We start from the raw sequence: 13301 nt of genomic DNA on the forward strand, positions 1-13301 counted from the left end.
GGGACATCCACCCCACTGTCTAACACAGGGATATCCTCCTGTGTACCAGAGGGACATCCTCCACACTGTCCACAACAGGGGCGTCTTTCTTACTGACCACCACAGTGATGTCCTTCCCACTGTCTACCACAAAGATGTCCTCCCCACTTTCCACCACAGGGAAGTCCTCCACAATGTCCATGACAGGGACATCCTCCCCACTTTCCACAACAAGGACGTCCTCCTGTGCACCACAGGGACATCCTCCCCACTGTTCACCACAGTGATGTCCTTCCCACTGTCCACCACAGAGACATCCTTTCCACTATCCACCAAAAAGATGTCCTCTTGTGTAAAACAGGAACTTCCTCCAAACAGTACACCACAGAGATGTCCTTCCACTGTCCACCACAGGGACATCATCTTGTGTACCACAGGTATGTTCTCACTACTGTCCACAACAAGGGATTCCTCCAAACTGACCACCACAGTGACATCCTCCACACTGTCCACCAAAGTGATGTCCTCCTCACGGTCCACCACAGAGATGTCCTCCCCTTTGTCCAACACAGGGACATCCTAACCACAGTCCACCACAAGGACGTCCTCTTGTGCACCACAGGGTCGTCCTCCCCAGGGGCATCCTCTTTACTGACCACCACAGAGACATCCTCCACACAGTTTACCACAGAAATGTCCTCCCCAATGTCCACCATAGGAAAGCCCCCCCACTATCCAAAACAAGGACATCCTTTTGTGCACCACAGGGATGTCATCCCCACTATCCTCCACAGAGATGTCATTCCCACTGTCCACCACATAGATGTCCATTCCACTGTCCACCATCTTGACATCTTCTCAACTCTCCACTACAAGGACGTCTTTCTGTGTATCACAGGGATGTCCTCACTTCTGTCCATCAAAGGAGTATCCTCCAAACTGACCACCACAGTGATGTCCATCCCACTGTCCACCACAGGGACATTCTCCTCACTGGCCACTTCAGGAATGTCCTCCAATGTAACACAGGAATTTTCTCAGCACTGTCCACCACAGTGTCATCTTCCCCACTGACAACCACAGAAACATCCTCAACACTGTCCACCATAGAGATGTTCTCCTCACTGTCCAACAAAGGGACATCCTCCAAAATGTCCACCACAGAGATGTCCTTCCCACCATTGTCCAAGATAGAGATGACCTTCCCACTTTCCACCACAGGGACATCTTCCTCAATGTCCACCACAGGGATGTCCTACCATGGACCACAGAGACATCCTCTCTACAGACCACAACAGAAATATCCTCTCCAATGTCTAACCTAGAGCTTTCCTGCCATGGTCCACCCCAAGGATGCCCTGCCCACTGTCCACCACATAGAAATCCTTTTCACTGTCCACCCTTGTGATGTCCTCCTCACTGTACATCAAAGGAATGTCCTCCCTACTGTCCACGACAAAAACTTCTTTACCCTGTCCACCACAGGCTTGTCCACCTCACTGTCTCCAACAGGGAAGTCTTCCTGAATATCCACCACAGGAACTTCCTCCCCATAATACATCACAAGTAGGTCCTCCCAAATTTACACCATAGAGAAATCCTCCCCAATGTCCACCACAAAGACGTCCTCCTCGCTGTCCATACAGAGATGTCGTCCTCACTGTCAACCACAGGGAAGTTCTCCCTACAATCCACCAAAGGGACATCCTTCCCACTGTCCACCAGAAGGACGACTTCCCCACTGTCCACCACAGGGATGTCCTACCCACTGTCCACCACAGAAATTTTATCACCACTGTCCACCACAGGGACATACTACCCAACGAACACCACAGTGACATCCTCCTCACTGTCCACCACACAAAAGTTCTCCCCATTGTTCACCACAGGGAAATTCTCCACAATAACCACCACAGGGATATCTTCTGCACTCTAAACCACAAGGATGTCCTCCCCACTTTCCACCACAAATACATCCACCCCACTTTCCATTAGAAGTTTATCCATCTCATTGTACCCACAGAGATATCTTACTCACAATCCACCAAAGGCATTTCATCAGCACTGTCCACCACAGTTAAGTCTTCCTCACTGTCCTCCACAAGGACATCCTCCTTACTGTCCACTATAGTGTTCTCCTCCTCACTGTCAATCACAAGAATGTCCTCCCCATAATATACCACAGGGACATTTTTCCAATTTACACCATAGAGAAATTCTCCCCACTGTCCACTACAAAAATCCTCCCCACTATCCACACAAGAATGTCCTACTCACTGTTCGCCACAGGGATGTCTTCCCCACTGTCAACCATAGGGACATCCTACCCACTATCCTCCACAGGGACGTCTTCCTCATGGCTCACCACAGAGAAGTCCTCCAAACTGTTCACCACTGGAAAGTGCTCTACACTGTCCACCAGAGGGAAGTCCTCCCAATTCTCCACCACAGAAATGTCATCATCAACTTCCTCCACAGAGATATCCTCCCCACTATCAACCACAGGGATATCCTCCTGACTGTCCACAACAGTGATGTCCTCCACTCAGTCTACAACAAAGAAATCCTCTTCACTGTCCATCACAAAAAATTCCTCTCCACTGTCCAACACAGGGATGTCCTCCCCACTGTTCACCAAAGCAAATCCTTTCCACTGTCCACCAAAGGGATGTCCCTTTCACTGTCTACCAAAGGACTGTCCTCCCGATTTTCCACCAAAAAACGTCTTTTGTCCTGTTCACCACAAGTTTGTCCATCACTGTTCATCACTGTCCATCACACTGTCCACGATAGGGAAGTCCTCCTGACTGTCCACCACAAGAATGTTTTTCTCCATAATACCAAAAGTACATCCTCAACACTTTACACCATAGAGAAATCCTCCCCACTTTCCACCACAAGATGTCCTCCCAACTATCCACACAGGGATGTCCTTCTCACTGTCAACAACAGGAAAGTACTCCCCATTGTCCACCAAAGGATATCCTTCCTGCTGTCCACCATGGGGACGTCTTCCCCACTGTCTATACCTGGGAAGTCCTCCTCACTTTACACTACAGAAAAGTCTTCCCCAATGTCCACCACAGAGATGTTCTCCCCATGGTCCACCACAGAGATGTTTCCACCATCCATCACAGGGATGTCTTCCCCACTGTCCACCACAGAAACATCCTCTTCACTGTCCACAAATGGGAAGTCCTCCTCACTGTCTACCACAGTGAAGTCCAACCCAATGACCACCACAGTGATATTTCCCCAGTGTCTATTACAGGGATATCCCCCCCCACTGTCTAGTACAACGATTTCCTACCCACAGTCCACAAGAGAAAATTCCTCCCCATTGTCATTACAGAAAAGTTTTCCCCACTGTCCACCTGAGGGATGTCATCCTTACTGTCCACCACAGAGCTGTGATCCCCATTGTCTAAAACACTGTCCACCACAAGGATGTCCTCTCCACTATCCACCACAGGAATTCCTCCGCACTGTCCACAATAGGGATGTCCTCCTCACTGTCCACCATAGGGAAGTCCTCCCCACTTTCCTCCACAGGGACATCCTCCCCACTGTCCATTACAGGGATGTCCCTCTTTCTGTCCACCACAGAGATATCCTCCCTACTGTCCACCACTGGGATATTCTCCCCATTGTCCACCACAGGGTAATCTTCCCCACTCCCCACCACAGTGACATCCTCCTCACTGTCCACCACAGGAATGTCCTCCCCTCTGTCAACCACAGAGATGTGCTCCCCATTGTCCACCACAGGAACGTGCTCCTCATAATATTTCACAAGGACATCCTCCCCATTTTACACCATAGACAAACCCTCTCCATTTTCTACCTCAAAGACATCCTTCCCACTGTCCACACAGAAAAGTCATCCTCACTGTCAACCACAAAAAGTCCTCCCCACTATCCACCAAATGGACATCCATTGCACTGGCCACCAGAGGGACACTTTCTCCACTGCCCACCACTGGGACATCCTCTCCTCTGACCACCACAGTGACGTCCTCCAAACTGTCCACCACAGAAAAGTTCTCAACTGTTTTCCACAGGGAAGTGCTCCACACTGCCCACCACAGGGATATCTTCTGCATTGTAAACCTAAAGGATGTCCTCCCTATTTTTCACCACAAATACATCCTCCCCACAGTCCACCATAGTAATGTCCTCCTCACTGTCCACAATAAAGAAATCCTCCACACTGTCCATCACAGGGATGTCCTCCCCTGTGATGCAACCACAGTAACATCCTCAAAACTGTCCACAACAAGGAGGTCCTCCCCACTGTTCACCACAGGGAAGTGCTCCACATTGTCCACCACAGGGATATCTTCTGTGTTGTAAACCAAAAGGATGTCCTCCATATTTTCAACCACAATTACATCCTCCCCACTGTCCATTAGAGGGATGTCCATCTCAATATAGCCACAGAGATGCCTTACCCACTGTCCACCAAAGACATTTCATGCCCACTGTCCACCACAGCAAGTTTAACACACTGACGACCACAGGGACATCCTCTTCACTGTCCACCACAGAGATGTCCTCACCAATGTCCGCCACAGAGACGTGCTCCTTACTGTCCTCCACGGGGAAGTCCTGCAGATGGTCCACTGCAGAAACATCATCTGCACATCATGCAACACAGATGTCCTTTTCACTGTCAACAACAGGAACATCCTCCCCACTGCCACCACAGCAATGTCTTCCTCATTGTTCACAACAAAGAAGTGTTCCACACTGTCCACCACAGGAACATCCTCTCCTCTGACCACCAGAGTGATGACCTCCAAACTGTCCACCACAGAGAAGTCCTCCCCACTGTTCACACAGGGAAGTCCTCCACACTGTCCACCAAAGGGATATCTTCTGCATTGTAAACCAAAAGGATGTCCTCACTATTTCCACCACAAATACATCCTCCCCACAGTCCACCACAGGGATGTCCTCCTCACTGTCCACAATAAAGAAATCCTCCACACTGTCCATCAGAGGGATGTCCTCCCCACTGGCAACCACAGTAACATCCTCAAAACAGTCCACAAAGGGATGTCCTGCCCACTGCTCACCACAGAGAAGTGTTCCACATTGTCTATTACAGGGATATCTTCTGCATCGTAAACGACAAGGATGTTGTCCCTATTTTCTACCACAATTACTCCTCCTCACTGTCCATTACAGGGATGTCCATTTCAGTGTAGCCACAGAGATTCTTACCCACTGTCGACAATGGGATTTCATGCCCACAGTGACATCCTCCCCACTGTCTACCACAGGGATGTTCTCCTCTCTGGCCACAACGAAGAAGTCCTCCCCACTTTCCATCACAGGAATGTCCTTCACACTGTCCAACACAGGGATGTCCTCCCCACTGTCCACCACAGGGAAATCTTTTCCACTGTCCACAATAGAGACATCCTCCTCACTGTTCAACAAAGCAATGTCCTCCCCACTGTTCACCACAAAGACATCTTCCACCTGTCATCCACAGGGTTTTTCTCCTCACTGTCCATCACAGGGAAGTCCTGCTGACTGTCCACCACAGGAAATTATTCCCCATAATACACCACAATGTTTTCCTTCCAACTTTGCACCAAAGAGAAATCCTCCCCTGTCCAGTACAAAACGTCCTCCCTACTATCCACATAGGGATGTAATGCTCACTGTCAACCACAGGTAAGTGCTCCTCACCATCCACCAAAGGGACATCCTCCCATCTATCAACCAGAGGGACATGCTTTCCACTGTCTACCACTTGTATGTCCTCTCCACTGCCCACCACAGGGAATTCTTCCTCACTGTCTACCACAGGGATGTCCTCCCCACTGTAAACCACAGGGATGTCCTCTCCAATGTCCAACACAGAGACCTACTACCCACTGTCCACCATGGGGAAATCCTGCTGACAGTCCACCACAGGAACATCATCCTCACTTTCTGCCAGAGGGAAGTCCTTCCCTCTGTCAACCACAGAGACATACTCCCAACAGTCCACCACTGGGATGTCCTACTCACTGTCCACAACAAAGAAGTCCTCCACATTGTCCATCACTGGGATGTCCTCCCCACGGTCAACCGCTGTGACATTCTCCCCACTGTCCACCACAGGGATGTCCTCCTCTCTGTCCACAACAAAGAAGTCTTCCCCACTTTCCATCACAGGAATGTCCTTCACACTGTCCAACACAGGGATGTCCTCCCCACTGTCCACCACAGGGAAATCTTTTCCACTGTTCACAACAGAGAAATCCTCCTCACTGTTCAACAAAGCAATGTCCTCCCCACTGTCCACCACAAAGACATCTTCCACCTGTCATCAACAGGGTTTTCCTCCTCACTCTTCATCACAGCAAAGTCCTGCTGACTGTCCACCACAGGAAAGTATTCCCCATAATACACCACAATGTTGTTCTCCCCCCTTTGCACCATAGAGAAATTCTCCCCTGTCCACTACAAAACATCCTCCCCACTATCCACATAGGGATGTCCTGCTCACTGTCAACCACAGGTAAGTGCTCCCCACCATCCACCAAAGGGACATCCTCCCATCTGTCAACCAGAGGGACATCCTTTCCACTGTCTACCACTGGTATGTCCTCCCCACTGCCCACCACAGGGAAGTCTTCCTCACTGTCTACCACAGGGATGTCCTCCTCACTGTAAACCACAGGGATGTCCTCCCCACTGTCCAAAAAGGGTCATCCCCCACACTGTCCTCCACAGGAACATCCTCTTCACTGTCCACCACAGAGATGTCCTCCCCATTCTTATCCACAGGGAAGTCCTTCACACTGTCCACCACAGGGATATCTTCCACACTGTAAACTAAAAGGATGTCTTCCCCAATTTCCATTATGGGTGCCTCCTCCCTACTGTCCATTACAGGGATGTCCATCTCACTGTCCACCACAGAGATGTCATACCTATTGTCAACCACAGGGATTTCCTCCCCACTGTCCACAACATGGAAGTCTTCCCCACTGTCCACCATACGGACATCCTCCACACTGTTTACCACAGAGATGTCCTCCCAAATGTCCACCACATAAAAATTCTTTCAATTGTCCATCAAAGGGACATCCTCCTCACTGTAGGAACAAAGGAATGTCCTATCCACTGTGCACAACAAAGATTTCCCCCTATACACCACAGGGTTTTCCTCCCCACTGTTCAAAACAGGTAAGTCCTCCCAACTCTCCACCACAGGAACGTCCTCCCCATAATATATCACAATGACGTGCTCCCCACTTTACACCATAGAGAAATGCTTCCCACTTTCCCCCTCAACGACGCCTCCACACTGTCCACACAGAGATGTCCTCTTCACTGCCAACCACAGGGAATTCCTCCCCACCATCCGCCAAATAAACATCCTTTCCACTGGCCACCAGAGGGACATCTTCCCCACTGTCCTCCACTGGGGCATCCTCCTAAATGTCCACCACAAGGAAGTCATTCCCACTGTCTACCACAAGGATGTCTTCTCCACTGTCCACCACAGTGACATCCTCTCCTTCATTAACCACAGTGACATCCTCCAAACAGTCCACCACAGATAAGATCTCTCCACTGTTAACTCAGGGAATTGCTCTACACTGTCTACCACAGGGATATCTTCTGCATTGTACACGAAAAGGATTTCCTCACCACTTTCCACCACAAATACATCCTAACCACTGTCCATTACAAGGAAGTCCATCTCACTGTAGCCACAGAGATGCTTTACCCACTGTCAACCAAAGTGAATTCATGCCCACTGTCCTTCAAAGCAAAATCTTCCTCACTGTCCACCACAGGGAAGTCCTCCACATTGTCCCCCACAAAGATGTCCTTCCCAATGTCCAACACAGAGATGTGCTTTCTACTGTCCACCACGGGGATATCCTGAAGATTGTCCACCACAGGAATATCATCCTCACTTCCCGCAACAGGGATGTCCTTCGCACTGTCAACCACAGAGACATCCTCCACACTGTCCACCACTGGGTTGTCCTCACCACAATGAAGTGCTCCACACTGTCCACCACAGGGATATGTTCTGCATTGTAAACCACAAGGATGTCCACCCACTTTCCACCACAAATAATCCTCCCCACTGTCCATTACAGGGATGTCCATCTCACTGTAGCCACAGAGATTCTTACCCACTGTCCACCAAAGGGATTTCATGCCCACTGTCCACCACAAAAAGTCTTCTTCACTGTCCACCACAGGACCGTTATCCCCACTTTCCGCCACAGGGATGTCCTTCCCTCTGTCAACCACAGAGACATCCTCCCAACTGTCCATCACAGGGATTTTCTCCTCTCTGTCCACAACAAATAAGTCCTCCCCAATGTACATCACAAAATGTCCTTCCCACTGTCCAACACAGGGATGTCCTCCCCACTGTCCTCCACAGGGAAATCTTTTCCACTGTCTACAACAGAGACGTCCTCCTCACTGTCCACCAAAGCAATGTCCTCCCCACTGTCCATCACAAAGACATCTTCCCCCTGTCCACCACAGGGTTTCCCTCCTCACTGTCCACCAGAGGGAAGTCCTGCAGACTGTCCACCAAAGGAATGTCCTCCTCATAATACACCACAATACTTTCTTCCCACTTTTCACCATAGAGAAATCCTCCCCTGTCCACTACAAAATGTCCTCCCCAGTACCCACATAGGGCTTTCCTCTTCTTTGTCAACCACAGGTAAGTGCTCCCCACCATGCACCAAAGGGACATTCTCCCAACTGTCAACAAGAGGGACATCCTTTCCACAGTCCACCACTGGTATGTCCTCTCCACTGCCCACGAAAGGGAAATCTTCCACACTGTCTGCCACAGGGATGTCCTCCCCACTGTAAACCAGAGGGATGTCCTCCCCACTGTCCACCACAGGGACATCCTCCCCTCTATCCACCACAGGGACTTCCTCTTCACTGTCCACCACAGAGATGTCCTCCCCACTCTTAATCACAGGGAAGTACTCAACACTGTCCACAACAGGAATATCTTCCACACTGTAAACTAAAAGGATGTCCTCCCCAATTTCCATTATGGGTACATCCTCCCCACTGTCCATTACAGAAATGTCCATCTCACTGTCCACCACAGAGATGTCATACCCATTGAAATCCACAGGGATTTCCTCCCCACTGTCCTCCACATGGAATTCTTCCCCATTGTCCCGCACAGGGACGTCCTCCACACTGTCCACCACAGAGATGTCCTCCCCAATATCCACTACAGACAAATTCTTTCAATTGTCCAACAAAGGGACATCGTCCTCACTGTAGGAACATAGGAATGTCCTCCCCACTGTCCACCACAAAGATGTATTCCCTTGTGTACACCACAGGGGGTTCCCTCCTCACAGTCCACAACAGGTCAGTCCTCCCCACAGTCCACCAAATGGACATCCTTTCCACTGGCCACCAGAAGGACATCTTCCTCACTGTCATCCACTTGGACATCCTCCTTACTGTCCACCACAAGGAAGTCATTCCCATTCTCCACCACAGGGAAGTGCTCCTCACTGTCTACCACAGGGATATCTTCTGCATTGTAAACCACAAGGATGTCCTCCCCACTTTCGACCACAAATACATCCTCTCCACTGTCCATTACAGGGATATCCATCTCACTGTAGCCTCAGAGATGTCTTACCCAATGTCCACAAAAGGGATTTCATGCCCACAGTCCACCACAGGGAAGTCTTCCTCACTGTCTACCACAAAGATGTTCTCCCCAATGTCCACCACAGAGACATGCTCCCCACTGTTCACCATGGAGAAGTCCTGACAATGGTCCACCACAGGTAGGTCATTCTCATTTTCTGCCACAGGGATGTCCTTCCCACTGTCAACCACAGGGATGTCCTCCCGACTGTCCACCACAGCGATGTCCTCCTCACTGTCCACAACAAAAATATCCTCCACACTGTCCATCACAGGGATGTCCTTCCCACTGGCAACCACAGTAAAATCCTCCCCACTCTCCACCACAGGGACCTTCTCCTCACTGTCCACCAAAGGAATGTCCTCCCCAATGTCCACCACAAAGATGTCTTCCCCCCATCCACCACAGGGTTTTCCTTCTCACTGTCCACCACAGGGAAGTCCTGCCAATTTCCACCACAGGAACGTCCTCTGAATAATAGTCCTTCCCACTTTACACCATAGAGAAATCCTTCTCACTCTCCACTACAAAACGTCCTCCCCACTATCTACATAGGGATGTACTCCTCACTGTCAGCCACAGGGAATTCATCCCCACCACCCACCAAAGGGACATCCTCCCAAATGTCAACCAGAGGGACTTCCTCCCCTCTGTCCACCACTGATACATACTCCCCACATACACCACAGAGAAGTCCTTGTTACTGTCTAACACAGGGACATCCTCCCCACTGTAAACCACAGGGATGTCATTCCCCCTGTCCACCACAGAGACATCCTCCCCACTATTCACCACAGGGATGTCTTCCTCACTGTCTACCACAGAGAAGTCCTCCAAACTGTTCACTGTTGGGGTTCACACTAGCCCCACATTGGGGTGGCCAAAAAACGTCGCAGCCCAGGCAAAATATTGAGTCCCAGGCCCACCCATGTTTGGGCAGCCACTGTATTCCGGCCCAAACTAGGCCAGTCCCTCCAGTCTGTGGGTCGGGGTTCAGCAAGAGCGAGGGTGAGGGCAGACTCTACCTAATGTCTGATGTGTCTGATTCTCTCTCTATAGTCTGAACCTCAGTCTCTGCCTTTTATATGTCTTACTTCTAAGCCATGCCTCTAAGTTACACCTTTAATCATGCCCTTAGGTCTTGTCTCTAACTCTGATCTCTATACTTCTAAGTCATACTCTTAAGTCACACACCTTTAATCTCACACACTTTTAATCTCACACACCTTTAATCTCATGCACCTTTAATCTCAAGGTATCTAAACCAAGATTATCGGAGTGTGCTCATCTGTTGTAGGCTATTGTAATCCAAGTCTCATGTCAGGGTATATGGCTCAAGATGGCGGCAAAGCTGATAGCCGCTTTCTGCTAAAAGTCAGCGCCCAACAGGTCCCCCTTTTTAAATCTTTTTTTCAAAAGGGAAGGCTGGGAAAACTTACAGAAACTGTGCCTGTCCTAGGTTGGAGCAAAGGACCCCAGCCTCCCTTTCCCATCCTTGGATACTCAACAGCCATTGGTTGAGCTCCTGTCTTAGGATGGTGAGGCCTCCCTTCTTTTAGGAGTAAGGGTCTCGGTATGCTCTCTTACCTGTCACTGACTATTCTGCTTAGCACATAAGTTAGGGGATATACCTCATTAGTCTTGATGACAGAGGTTTTACAATCCCTTACATCCAGCCTGTAATAATGCACCTGTGTGGGTTTCATTTGAATAGCATCTCATACAAAAGCCATCAGTTTGTTGAACTGAATGGACCCAAAAGACAAGAGACTTAACAACACCTGAATAGTTAGTATGACAGCAACACTCTTTTTAAAGGGCAACATATAACTCCCTTTATCAGAGGAGTAAAAAGTGTTAGCCTCTTCTATTCTGTTTATAAATGTTTTATATCAGAATCTAAATCTATATAAATACAAAACTGATCATAGCTTTGATCTAAAAAAAACTAAGGAAATCCCTGTTCCTGCTCTAGTCAATCTCAAACCCAAAAAAATAACTATAGTAACTGTGGTAATGGGTTTTCTCCTGGGACTAAACAATCTAAATTCCCACTAAATCTAAAACAATCTAGTTCCCCACTAAATCATAAGTCAGGGAACCTAAAGCCACCCTGGATATTCAGGTGGTGATGTCTCCTTCAGCACTGATAACTTCCCAAGTCAGGTTTACTCGTTGATCTGATCCAGTTTGAAGGCAATTGTGAAGCATCTTCATGTTTCCTGTGAAGAAAAAATACACTTCTCAGGGGGTTTCTCCTCCCTGGATTTGTTATTGTTGTCTATTTGTTTAATCAGTCTCTCTGGCAGCCAACGTGCAGCATCTGCAGTTTGGGAATATATGCAAACAGAACCTCTTCCCCAGATAAACACTGGATTTGGCCCATTCCAGGTTCCAGTTAATGGGTCTTTCCAGAGTACTGTTGCAAAATTCTTTTTGGTATCAGGATGCCAGAATCTATCTGCGGCAGATTTTCCTTCAGAATCCAAATTTAAAAATTTTAAAATGAAGAGTGCATGATGAAGGATATTACTGGGGGATCCCTTGGTAGGGTACCATTCCCCCTTTTTAATTTTTTCAAATTGACATTTAATGGTTTGATGTGCCCTTTCTACTATATCTTGGCCCTGTGGATTATATGGAATACCTGTTTTATGTAGTATTCCCAATCTTTCACAAAATTGGTGGAAACTGGAACTTGTATAACCGGGGCCACTGTAAGTCTTTATTTGTTTAGGCACACCCAATACAGCGATTGTAGCAAGCATATGAGAAATCACATGCTTGCTTGCTTCTCCAGTTTGTAATGTTGCATAAATGAAACCACTGTATGTGTCTACACATACATGTATATATTTTTGCTTGCCAAATTCATTATAATGAGTAACATCCATTTGCCAGATACTGTTTGGTATCAGTCCCTTTGGATTTACACCCAAATGAGGAACTGGTAAAAGTTTAACACATGATTGACATTGTTTGACAATTTGTCTAGCTTGTTCTCTGGTAATTTTAAAGTTTTAGAATTAAGGTGATGTAACTCATGAGCCTTTATGGCCTGATCCAAATTAAATTTCTGATTTGATACAGTCACTGCAGCTATATGAGTAGCTAGTTCTGCCTTGGTATTTCCTTCAGAGAGAGGACCTGGTAGCCCTGGGTAACCTGGAACTCACTCTGTAGACCAGGCTGGCCTTGAACTCAGAAATACGCCTGCCTCTGCCTCCCAAGTGCTTGGATTAAAGGTGTGTGCCACCACTGCCTGGCCTAATCCAAATTAGATAATCCCTTCTTCACTTTTTCCTAATCCTTTCCCTGGGGAAAGCTTAGATTTTATTTACCATTTGAGCCATGATTACTTCATTAGGGCTGCACATAATCAATCCCAACTGGGATAACAGACCTCTGCCCCAGAGATTAATGGGAAGGCCTGAGATGACACAGGGTTGTATATTTCCTGTATTTCCTTCTTTATCTTTCCACGTTAGCACCTTAGAGCTTTGTAGTGGATTTTAACTTTGGCCAATACCCCTTAAATTGGTTAAGGTTGGGGTCAGAGGCCAGGTAGCAGGCCAATCACTTTGTTTTAGGATAGTCACATCAGCTCCTGTGTCAACCAAGCCTTGAAATGCCTTTCCATCTAGCCAAATTG

This window comes from Arvicanthis niloticus, chromosome 13 (genome assembly GCF_011762505.2).
Source record: "Arvicanthis niloticus isolate mArvNil1 chromosome 13, mArvNil1.pat.X, whole genome shotgun sequence".
Lineage (NCBI taxonomy): Eukaryota > Metazoa > Chordata > Mammalia > Rodentia > Muridae > Arvicanthis > Arvicanthis niloticus.